Consider the following 11,701-nt stretch of genomic DNA (forward strand, 5'->3'; position numbering starts at 1 on the left):
AACTTTGTATAGTGCCAAGTGGGTGCTGGACTTTTCAGGGGGATCACTTGGTAAATTAAGCAAATTCCTGGCTGCTATGCTATAAACTTAAAGTAATATAAAATAATCTTGAATGTGAACTTTAATTGAAAAGTAAAAAATAAAAATCACGCAGGAAAAAAGAGATTTATACTTTAGAAACTACAAAACATTGCTTGGAAGATGCATTATTATTGCGATTGGATTGGAAGATGCATTGCTGTTATGAAGACAACTCTCACCAATCTGATCTATAAAGTGAATGCAATCCGCATCACAATCCCAGCAGGTTGTTTTTTTTTAATGGAAAATGGCAAGCTGATCCTAAATTCAAGGAATGCAGAATACCCAAAACAATTTTTGAAAACAACAAAGCAGCATGTCTTTAATTACCACAGTTTAAAACTTGCCTTAGAGCAAAAGCAATCAAGACAGTATGGCACTGATGAAAGATTAGATACAGAAAATAACTGATACACTGGACTACATCAAAATTAAAAATTTTAATGCTAGACAGACACTATAGGAAATGAAAAGACAAGCCATGTGGTGGGGGGAAAAATATCAGTAAACCATATTTTTGATAAAGGACTTGTGTCCAAGTATATAAAATAAATAAGTATATATTTTATATATATTATAAAATATATTTATATATATATAAACTCTTACAATCCTTCAGTAAAAAAATTAGAATTGGAGAAAAGATTTAAATGATATGCCACCAAATACATATGAATGAGCAATAAGCAAAGTAAAAGATGCTAACCTGTAGAGCTTAAGGAAATGGAAAATGAAACCACAATGAAACGTCACTTTGTACACACTAAAATGGTTATAATCAAAAAGATAGACAATAACAAGTTATGATGAGGATATGGAAGAATGTGAACTCATATTGCAGGTGGGAATGTAAAATAGCACAGCCACTCTGGAAAACAGCTGGGCAGTTTCTTTCGAAGCTAAAAAACTACTTACCCTATAACAGTATTCTACTCTAAATAATGTATGTAAGAAAAATGAAAACATACAAGGACATTTATATTAATGATCATAGCAGCATTTATTAATAATAGCCAAGGGGAAAAAGGAGGGACAAAAATTTCAACTTTCTATTGAGTGCTAAATGGAGAAACAAAACTGCTTTATTTATGAAATTGAATAATATTCAGCTCTAAAAAGGGAATAAAATACTGATATATGCTACCACAAAAAGAAACCCCCAAAAGATTTTACAAAGTGAAGGAGGACAAACTCAATATAATAAATATTACATGCTTCATTTATATGAAAACAGAAAAGGCACACCTTTTGACAGATCAGTGGTACTCTGGTACTGAGAACAGGACTGATTATAAATGGGCTTGAGGTGATTTTTGGAAATAATAAAATATCCTAAAACTGGGCTGTGGTGGCTGCACACTACAAATTTATTAAAAAAAAAAAATGAATTGTGCACATACAATGGATAATTTTTATGGTATATTATACCTCAATAACGCTGAAAAAGAGACAAATTGAAAATTTTAACTAAAAATTACAACGTTTACAATTTGGAAATTCACTTGAGATCTTAATGACAAAATTGAGACAGGACAAAAGAGCCAATCTGGGCAACAGAACAACAAAAAAAAAGTTAAACAGCTTCAGGACCAATATCAAAATGTCTAGCATACAAGTCATCAGAGTGCCAGAATGAGGAAAAAAAAGTGCAAAATATATATATTTGTAGGAGCCAAAAACTTCCCAAATTTGATAAAAGTTCACATATTCAACCACCTCAGCAAACTGTAACAAAATAAACCGAAAGAAAAACACCCAGAAATATCACAAACTGCTAAAAACCAGAATTACAGAAAAAAAGTTTAGAAACAGTTACGAAACATAACACATTTCATACGAGGAATCAATGCTTCAAACAAACTGCAAATTTCTTATCAGAAACTGGAGGAAAAATATGGTAGGAAAACATCTTTTAAAGTGCTGAAAGAAAAGCCATCACCTAACACCTCTTAATCCAGTGAAAATGTTCTTCAGGAATGAAGGTGAAATGAACACTTTCTTAGATAAAGAAAAATGAAGAGTTTATTTAAAGCAGAATTGAGATGAAATGATAGTTTTTTGGTCTACAGGTAAATCATATATCAAGGGGAAGGTGGCATTTTTAGGAATAAAACAACTGGTAAATGACTGAGTAAATATATAGGACTAGTTTTCCCCTCTTTCAGTTCTTTAAAATAATGTTTGACTCTTGAAAGCAGAAAAATTAACAGTCTGGTAAGCTTTCAAATATATAAAACACATGGCAACTATTAAAAATAATCAATGGAGGACTATGAACAGATCGATATGAATGTAAAGGCTTCTGTTTACTTGAAATAGTAATGCTTTAAATATATATTTATATATTACATGAAAACATTTATATATACTTTTATATATTTATATAAATATATTTTAACTTATATAAATATGGTTTAATTTATAGGTAAATATAGTTTAATTTATGGATAAATAAATATATTTTAATTTATATTTTTTGGTTACAAAAAACTTGATTGTTTCCAGTTGGTCCTAGGCTCTATGGTGGTTAAAAGTGTCTCTAGGGATTTCGGGGAGAGGCTCAGGCAGAAGCTGGACACTAGGGAATGCAGAGGTTTCCATTAATGCAAAGGCTCCTAGTGGTGCTGGAGGGCAAGCCTTTCAAAGAGCCAGTCGCCCAGCCCAGCCTGCGGGCTAGGCCACCTGCAGAGGTGAGCCAGGTGTTGCCCATCTTCTTGATGAGTTTCACCAGCTCATCCAGGAAATGGTTCTCAGGGAAGTCACAGCTGAGGAGCAGTGCAGGCAGAATGCAAGGCACGCAGATGCAAAAATGCCTGGTTTAGGTTCTTCTCCAAGGTCTATTTAGGTTCCACCTCGTCTTCAGTTTTACCCCACTCATCTTGGGAAGGCTTCTGCAACATTCTGGAAGAAGGCATGGCCACATGCTGGTTTTACATCTTCAAAAGACTTGGAGCTGAGGGGCGGTGCAGGCAGAATGCAAGGCATGCAGATATAAAAGTGCCTGGTTCAGGTTCTCCAAGGTCTAGGTGGGCCCCCGGCATCCTGAGTTTTACCCCACTCATCTTGGGAAGCCTTCTGCACATTCTAGAAGAAGGTGCAGCCACCTGCTGGTTCTGCATCGTCAAAAGACACTTGGTGCCTCCATGCTTCTCCACCAGCTCTCAGAAGAAGTGGTCTACACCCTGCACAGCCACATGGTCACGGCTGAAATAGAAGCCCAGAGAGAGGTAAGTGTAGGAAGCCCGCAGATGCTGGGTGGCCAGGCGGTTGACAGCAGCCTCCACCTGGGTGGAATTCTGATAAATCTGGGAGCTCAAGGTTGTTCGGCAATGAGGAGTTAAGGTCAAAAAGGGTGTAGGCTGGTCTCGGAGGCTGAAGATGGCTGAGGTGCTTCCAAAAGTAGCTACTGGAAAAGAGGTTGGAGGGTAGTCGGAGGCTGGAAGAAGGGGTGTCCCCGGGGTCTGTTCCGTCCAAACCCTGCTGAAGCAAGAGACAGATCCCAGGGACCGCCAAGGGCACTGTGCAAGGTATATATATATTGTAATCCCTAAAGCAAAGGAAAAAATTTGAGATGTAATCCAAAAGTATAAAAGAACACTAAAATGGAATACTAAAATATGTTCAAATAATGCAAAAGAGAAAAATGAGAAACAAATGAGAAAAAGGAACAAAAATAAGAAAGATTATGAAACTCACACGTGTGGAAAACTAGAAACAGCATCACTACATCCCTTAGGAGAAGAAAAAATGTTTGACAACTACAAGTTAATGATTTTCTTGACATTAGAAATTAAGTCGTGGGCAAAAACTTACAGAAATTTAGAGAAGGGAAGGTACCTGCAGGGGAAAACAGAATCTGAGAATTTGATTACTGGAACAAATGCCACAGGAAGTCATATAAAAGCAGGTAGACAGGTTAAACTAAAAGTTATAATAAACTGCTGAAGGTCAAGTGTGGACTACCATGAGAATGAGAAGCCCCTCTGGGTTTCAAAACGGAGGTCAGGTTGCATTCACTCACTGCAGTCTTTACCAACAAGTAACTCCAGGAAAGATCACAGAAAAAGATTCCCTTGGTGCTCTCTGGGAAAGGAGAGCAGCAAGTATGGCTGAAACTGTGCCCAGATACGTCCCTCCTCCTCTCTCTTACAAAAAAAGGAGAAAACGTTCTTAACATAAAAGGAAGATCATTAAAACCTGGAGCCCAAAGCATGAGAATAGAGGACAGAGCAAAATTAATACCAGGCCTATCACCTTAAAGAACAAAAGCCCAATGTGGGGACACCCACTGGTGGGAAGTAACTATATCTGGGTAAGGGGAGAAAAAAAACAAAGCTTTAGCCCTAGAGAAGGAACAGAAATACATGTTGAAAATAGCATCACATCTGAAGAGGCAAGACTTGTGAAGGCCATACCCCAAGACATGAATTCACAGTGCCTACTTAATACTAAGTCTTAATCAGAGCAGTGGAGAATACCCCTCTCCCCAACCACATGCTGGTAAGCATCAAGTAAAATTAGAAAAATATGTTCACAGGAGGAAGCTGAAGGAGACAGACCCTCTCTGGGTAGCAGTGCAAAGTGGGAAACCCAAAGCCAAGCAGGGACACAAAAAGGTTCAAATTCTTTGGTGTACTGAGAGCAACCACAGTTAATAAGCTTCAAAAACAGCCCTGACTGGTTTGATACAAAAAAAAAAAAATCTACATTGATAGGCTAAACAAAGGGAAGAAGTGCTTTTCTCAAAGAATAAAAATTTACTTCAGTATCTACTATCTTATATATAGCATGTCTGACTTTCAACAAAACTTATAATACATTCCAAAACAAACGGACAAAATACAGACTGAAAAGCACGCAAACTTCAAAACCAGACTCAGATATGAGATTTGGTAACAAACAGAGAACTTAAAATAACTAAGCTATATTAAAAATGTGCACAACAGGCAAGATCACACATGTAATATCAGAAGAGAGATGAAAACTCTAATAAAGAATCAGATCAAAATGGTAGAAATAAGAAATTAACAAACATTAACAAAAATGACATCAGTAGACAACACAAATAAAGAATCAGGGAACTCAAGCATAGGTCAACCTACACAATCCAGTCTAAGATGCAAGCAGAAGTAGAAAAGAAAAATAAAACAAAACCATCATGCAAGACAGGACTATGTATGGAGAAAGTAAAAAGATCAGTGGTTACCTGAGGTTGGGGGTTGGGTGGGGGAGTAGGGGGAAGAGATAAATACAGAGGACTTTTAGAGCAGATACTCTGTATATTTTAATGATGGATACATTTTATTATACATTTATTCAAACCCATAGAAGGTATAACAAACCAAGAACGATCCCAAACGTAAACTATGGACATCGGATGCTGATGTGTCTGTAGGTCCATCAGTACCAATGTTCCACTTTGGTGGGAAATACTGATAATGGGAGAAGTAGTTTGTATGGGGGCAGTGGGTATATGAGAAGTCTCTGCCTTCCTGTTTTGCTATGAACGAAAAACTGCACTGAAAGATAAAGTCTATTAAAAAAAAAAAAAGCCCTGCCATATACTTTTAAGAAATACAGTTTTCACCTAGCAGTAATGCTGTGCTGTCAGTACTGTTTCTACAAAGGCATGTTTTCCCCTAAATGTCATAGTTTCTCTGTGACATATTTTAATAAATATTTGTATAATAAGGTATGTGTTCACACATTTTTTTAACATGTGGTCTTCCAATTGTTTCAGCACGTTTTTCTAAAGATTACCCTTTCCACATTGGTCTTTTGCATCTGAGTTTCAAATATCTAGATTTGTGTGAGTCTATTCCTAGACTCCTTACGCTGTTCCACCGATCTTTGTGTTTCACCAATATCACATACCACAGATTACTCCACCTTTAGAAGTCTATAAATCAGGTAGTGTGAGATTTCAAACTACTTTTTCAGAACTGTTTTTGTTATTTTAATTTCTCTGCATTTTAATGTAAATTTTAGAATAAGCTTAGCAATATCCACGAAGAGGTTGCTGACATTTTGGTTTGGATGACACTGAACCTATAGATGCAACTGGGGAGCTTTTATATTAAATTAGGCTCCCAGACCCAATTCCACCATGGGGGCCAGGGATCCCTCACACCAACAGTTCTCAGACACCAGCAAGGTATCTGAGAATTAAACTCAATTCTGACACAACCTACCTGGAAATAGCGTAAGATTCCAAAGGTTAAGGGTTCAATCCTACAAGACTTCCCCCCCCTCCACACACACATATACACACACTTCAGACACTAGATGCAAGCCCAGGTTACCTGTACTTCTGACCCACCAGTCACAGATTAGAGGTTCCAAAGAGCCCTCCAACTCAGTATGTCGATCCAAATCTAGGTTATCGACTGTATTTGTAACCACCTGTACTTCTGACCAACTGACTATAAATCAGGTTCCCAGAACCCCCTCCTTGGGTTTAATTTGTGAGACAGCTCACTGAACTCAGAGAAACATGTGACTTACAAGATCACTAGTTTACTGTAAAAGGATATAACTCAGAAAAAGCCAGATAGAAGAGATGCATAGAGAAAGGTATGCGGGAAGGGGTGCAGATCTTCCTTCCATACCCTCTCCAGGCATGCCACTCTCCCAACATCTCCATGTGTTCACCAACCCAAAAGCTCTCCAAACCCCAGGCACTTGGGTTTTTATGGCAGCTTCATTTTTTTAAAAAGCACACTTGATTAAATCATTGGCCTCTGGTGACTGTATTTAGTTTCCAGCCTGTTTCACCTCCTCAAAGGCTGGTGGTGGAACTGAAAGTTCCAACCCTCTAACCACATGCTTGGTCTGTGAGCTCATGGACTCTGGAGGGGTTTGTTAGTTTCCATTTTCGCATCTTTCTCTTTTAGAACAATCTTTAGAAAAGGCCTAATTATTATACATTACTAGGATACTGTCTCTCTCAGGGTCTGAAGTTACATATTAAAGGGGGAAAAAAAAAGTGAACACTGAAACCTCAACAATTGTTCTCAACAATTCAGAAGGAAAACCTAGAAAATATTTGCCGAAAAATTACATTTTGATGTGTCTGAAAAAATAAGAGCAAGCTTTTGCCAAAATTCTGATCTAAAAATACTTAGATCTTGGCCTGATGTGTGGTGAGCACTGCAGGTGAAGGGGATTCCAGCCAGAAGCTGCTGGATCTGAGACTCAGGGCCATCCTGTCATTGGAGGGCCCATCTCTCCTTGGGTAGCAGTCCCTGAGGACTTGGCTACCACCCCAAAGGTGACCTGGAGGTTAGTCTCTGGTCCTAAAACTGCAGCAACCCAGCTCTTGATGTGGAAAGCAGAGTGGTGACCAGGGACTCCCAAAGGTCTGCACCATTCTCTCTCCCAAGCAACACCTATTTCTTGCTCCATTATCATTTCTATAGCGCCTACTCAAGCACTGATTTGTCAAGCATATGAGAGGTCTAACTAGGTCCCAGGTACCTAGGAAGAAGAGGGTGGTGTCTCCCCTTTGGCCTCTGCTTGTGGCACAGCCTGTCCCCTGAGGACATTCCCCTGCTTTGCTTTCCTTGGGATTTACAACCTGGTAAATTGGCACTCCCTTCTGAACTTGGGCAGGAGGACAGAGGCCAGAGCACTCACTGTGCTGTACACCTCACTTGTCTCTCATCCTTGATATCCCCTAGGGTAGGTAGAAGGAGGGTGGAGCTGAGACCCTCAAGGGGAAATCTGGCCTTTTGAGTTTCAGAGCATTTGGGAAACTTGCAAATTGTCTTTGTTCCCCTAGCTCCTCCTTCTATCTTACCTTTTCTCAGGTCCTAATCAGCAACGAGAGAAAATAAGGTGAAAAGGTCAAGAGATTTGGCTCCTGCCAACTGGTAGTCCCTCTCCTGCAGTGTTTGTGTGTCAAGTGACAAAGCTGTTTTTCCTGGTGACCCTGAGTATATCCAGTATCTTATACTCTATATGCATAGGCCTGCTTGGTCTTCTCTATCCTGGACTTCTATTTTGCTTTTAGTTTTTCTGTCTGTTTTATTTAATGAACCAACTAGATACACAAAGCAGTTGAAATTTTATGTGTGTGTGTGTGTGTGTGTGTGTGTGTGTATGTATATGTATATATGTATATAGGGTTACTGCACAACTGTATAAACTCCACATACACACACAAAAAGACATGTTAAGGATTTCTTTGGTTATCTTCTGCCTACATATTTTGTTATTCAACTTTCCTGATAACTATTGCACAACTGCCTTTTCATATAAAATAAAATGTTGTAAGACAGTTTGGATTTTAAAAGTGACTTACCATATAGCTGCAAATGTTTTGGAGGGTTTTCTCTGTAACGAACAATTAAAAACAATAAATTTAAAATCTTAAAATGTGTGCCCTAGTGCAAGTGTATGACACTTAATATGAAAGCTGCAGAGCTGCTAAATCTTGACCCCTGATTATTAACTATACTTTTTTAATTTTTTGATTCACAAAAACCACTTTGTCCCTGCTTCATATTTATTGCATAAAAATTTTTCTTATGATTAAAAAAAGACCTGTTAAATCTAGGCCTGTTGCATAATTACATTATTTCTGATCATTGTAGCATAAGACAAGTGAAAATAAAAACAAAAAAATTGGACATGAGTTAGTATTAATCTGAAATAGATGGTTTTAAGTTAAAATGCATATTACAATCACTTGGACAACACTTTTAAAATAAAATAAAAAATACACTAAAATGGCAGTTCTTTTTTTTTCTATTTAATGTGAATCAGTTTTTATTTTGCACTTGTGCAGTGCAATAACAAATTCAACATACAAGATAGCATTACATATTGTAGGATAGCGTTACAGCATTATGCAATTTCACATAATTCATGTTAGCTTTTTCAGATTTTTCTTTTTTTTTTAATTTGACACATTTATTTTATTCTTGAATTTCATTTTTACAAGAGAAGACACAAGGTAAAGAAAGACAACCACATTAGAGAAGGATCATGGTGAGGGAAATGTCACTATCATTGCCATAATAAAAGCCTTCCAAGAAAAGGACTTGCATTATTCCCTCTCCTGAGCAAGCTGCCCCGTGCCCCAAACCAGTTCTGTCTGTTTTCCTATCTAGAGCACTGTTCATAAACATGTACATCTTGTCTGTGCTCCACTGAGAAGAACTGAAAGAGGAGTAACTCATAAAGGGACTTTTGTTATTAGGAAAAACTCTTGTCTTCCCAAAGGAATCAAGTTATCAGCAGAGAAGGACTGATTCTTGGAAAATCAGAAGTGACCATTCCCTAACCTATTCCTGACCACATGCAACAACTAGGATGTGACTCTCTTGTCTTTCAACTGACCCTTAAAAGGAGGCATGCCTCCTTCACCCTTACCAGTTAGCTCTGGGAGGAACAAATGTGAAAGCCGAAGTCAGCTAAGAAACTTTGGGACAGCAAAGTCAAGGGCACGATGGATCAGGCCTGAGGTAGGAGAGAGGAACCCTGTACTGTCTGCCACTTGGCCTTTTTCTGAGAAAGACACCAAGGCAACTCATAGACTACAGAACTCAGCAATTTCTGAGCTTTAGACATTAAGGCGATGAAGAGGAATCATTTAAATTTTTTTTCTAATGGGATTTCAGAATGCTCCTGTCAGATTTACATCAAACTAGCTCAAAATGCCATAAAATGGCAGTTTTTATTGCTACACACCCTGGCCAGCAATTGATAATTTCAAGATTTCAAAATTTTTAATGATTCTAATATGGCATATGAGTATTTGATTAATCTTTTATTAGGATCTCTCTAATTGCAAATGAGCATCTTTTCATTTGCTAATCTGCGACCTCTATCTTCTTTGGTGAGGTGTAAATTCAGGTCTTTTGCCCAATTTCTAATTGGGTTGTTTGTTATTTTTTAGCTTTAAGATGTAATTTTGAAAACTTTTTTTGTTGTCTGTCATTTCATTTTCTTGACTGTTTTTTCAGAATAATTTTAATCTTAATAAAGTCCAATTTAGGGGGCTTGGCAACCTTTGGTGCTAGGACCAGCCCCTCACACAAAGCCGAGAGCTGAGGCCAGCGCTGCGGCATGTGGAGGGCCTGATGGTCCAGAGCCTGCAGCCTGGCACTCCCTCCTCCTGCGGCAGGCACCGGGTGGCCACGGGAGTAGCCTACACAGTAATTCCAGCCATGACCCCCACGCCATCTGCTCCAGCTCACCCATCCTTGGCCTCGGATGCAGATGCAGCTGCCGATGGACCTGGAGCGAGCGGAGGAGCAACGCTGGGCAGCTAAGATTGGGAGCTGCTGCTGCACTCAGTGCTTCAGACGGCTCTGCAGGAAAGTGGGGCAGCTGCAGCGTAGCGGAGGATCCAAGAGGTGAGCATTTAACTGAGGGACAGGGTGCTCTTTTGTTAGTAAGGCAGTAATTCTGGAGGCAAGTGCTGGGCCTGCCCCAGTGAAGACATGTACCAAAATTAAAGCAGCAAGTTGATTTGCAGCAACTCCACAGTAGAATAATCTGAGTCATTTTTTCTTGTTTGAGAATCTAAAAGAAAGTAATGGAGGAGAAAGCCCAGGAAGCAGTCACTGGCAAATTGTTGGCCTAAGAGAGGGGCATTATGATTCTATTGCTGAAAAACAGAAAGGTCTGGATATGAAAATTCAAAAAGAGTTAGCCTTACAAGAAGAGAAGTTAAGACCTGAGGAAGCCTTATATGCTGCACAGCGTGAAGCAGCCAGGTCAGTAAAGCAGCAAAGGCTCCGAGGCTGGAGAAGCAGGAAAAGCCAAGAGCTGTGCATGGGCCACCCTACCAACAGTGCAGGATGTCAATGTCGGGACAGGAAGAAAACTTTCAATCTTGTCTGAGACACAGAAAATTACAGTATGAAGGTATTCCAAGTAGTAGACTCTCCTCAGATGCCATAGTTTTGACAGCAAATATAGAAAGCAGTTGTGATTTAATGACCACAACTAAATCAACTAGTGGAAATGATGACAGCACATCTTTAGATCTAGAGTGGGAAGATGAAGAAGGAATGAATCCAATGCTTCCAATGACAGAGTGTTCTAAGACAGAGAAAGACATTCTCCAGGAAACACTCAGGTGTAGAGGCAAGAAGCCTGAAGTCATCCTGTGTCCACCTCTGATGACTCCAACAGGCTGGAGTGGGAGAGTGATTTCATGAGTGCTGGTGGGTGATAAATGGCAATTCTGAGTCTTCTGGATTTGTAAATCTTGTACTAGAACTGTCTAATTGTGGCATGAGGCAGTCTGATGGAGATCAACAGAAATGAGAGGGTAACATTTTGTGACCCTCCTTGGCAGTTACATCCCAATGCTAAAAACCAACTAGAATGTATAATTATGCTGGGCTTTTTTTCTAGGGAGGTAGGAACTGTGCTGTAACTGCTAGTAGAAAGGACTAGGAATGATGTGCTATATCGGAATTGCTTCAGAATTAAGTGCAATTTCATCATCTGCCTTCTGTTTCTCAAAAACAAGTTAATAGTTCTGCCATGTTATCAATTACATTTATTTTAACTCCTTTATACCATTCCTGTTTACTATTTGTAGGTTTTTATTTTTTAAATAATTTTATTATTCTGTTCCACTGATCTATGTGTCTGTTCTTGT

The 11,701-nt window shown here is 38.8% G+C and overlaps 1 pseudogene; it reads left to right on the top strand.

Moving 5' to 3' along the window:
• Nucleotides 1–2,666: 2,666 nt before the first annotated feature.
• Nucleotides 2,667–11,387, top strand: LOC129075543 (AP-1 complex-associated regulatory protein-like; annotated as a pseudogene).
• The last annotated feature ends 314 nt before the right edge of the window (nt 11,388–11,701 follow it).

The sequence above is a fragment of the Pteronotus mesoamericanus genome, unplaced genomic scaffold, assembly GCF_021234165.1.
Source record: "Pteronotus mesoamericanus isolate MK-2021 breed Mesoamerican mustached bat unplaced genomic scaffold, CSHL_Meso_final contig_55, whole genome shotgun sequence".
NCBI classification, from domain to species: Eukaryota; Metazoa; Chordata; class Mammalia; order Chiroptera; family Mormoopidae; genus Pteronotus; species Pteronotus mesoamericanus.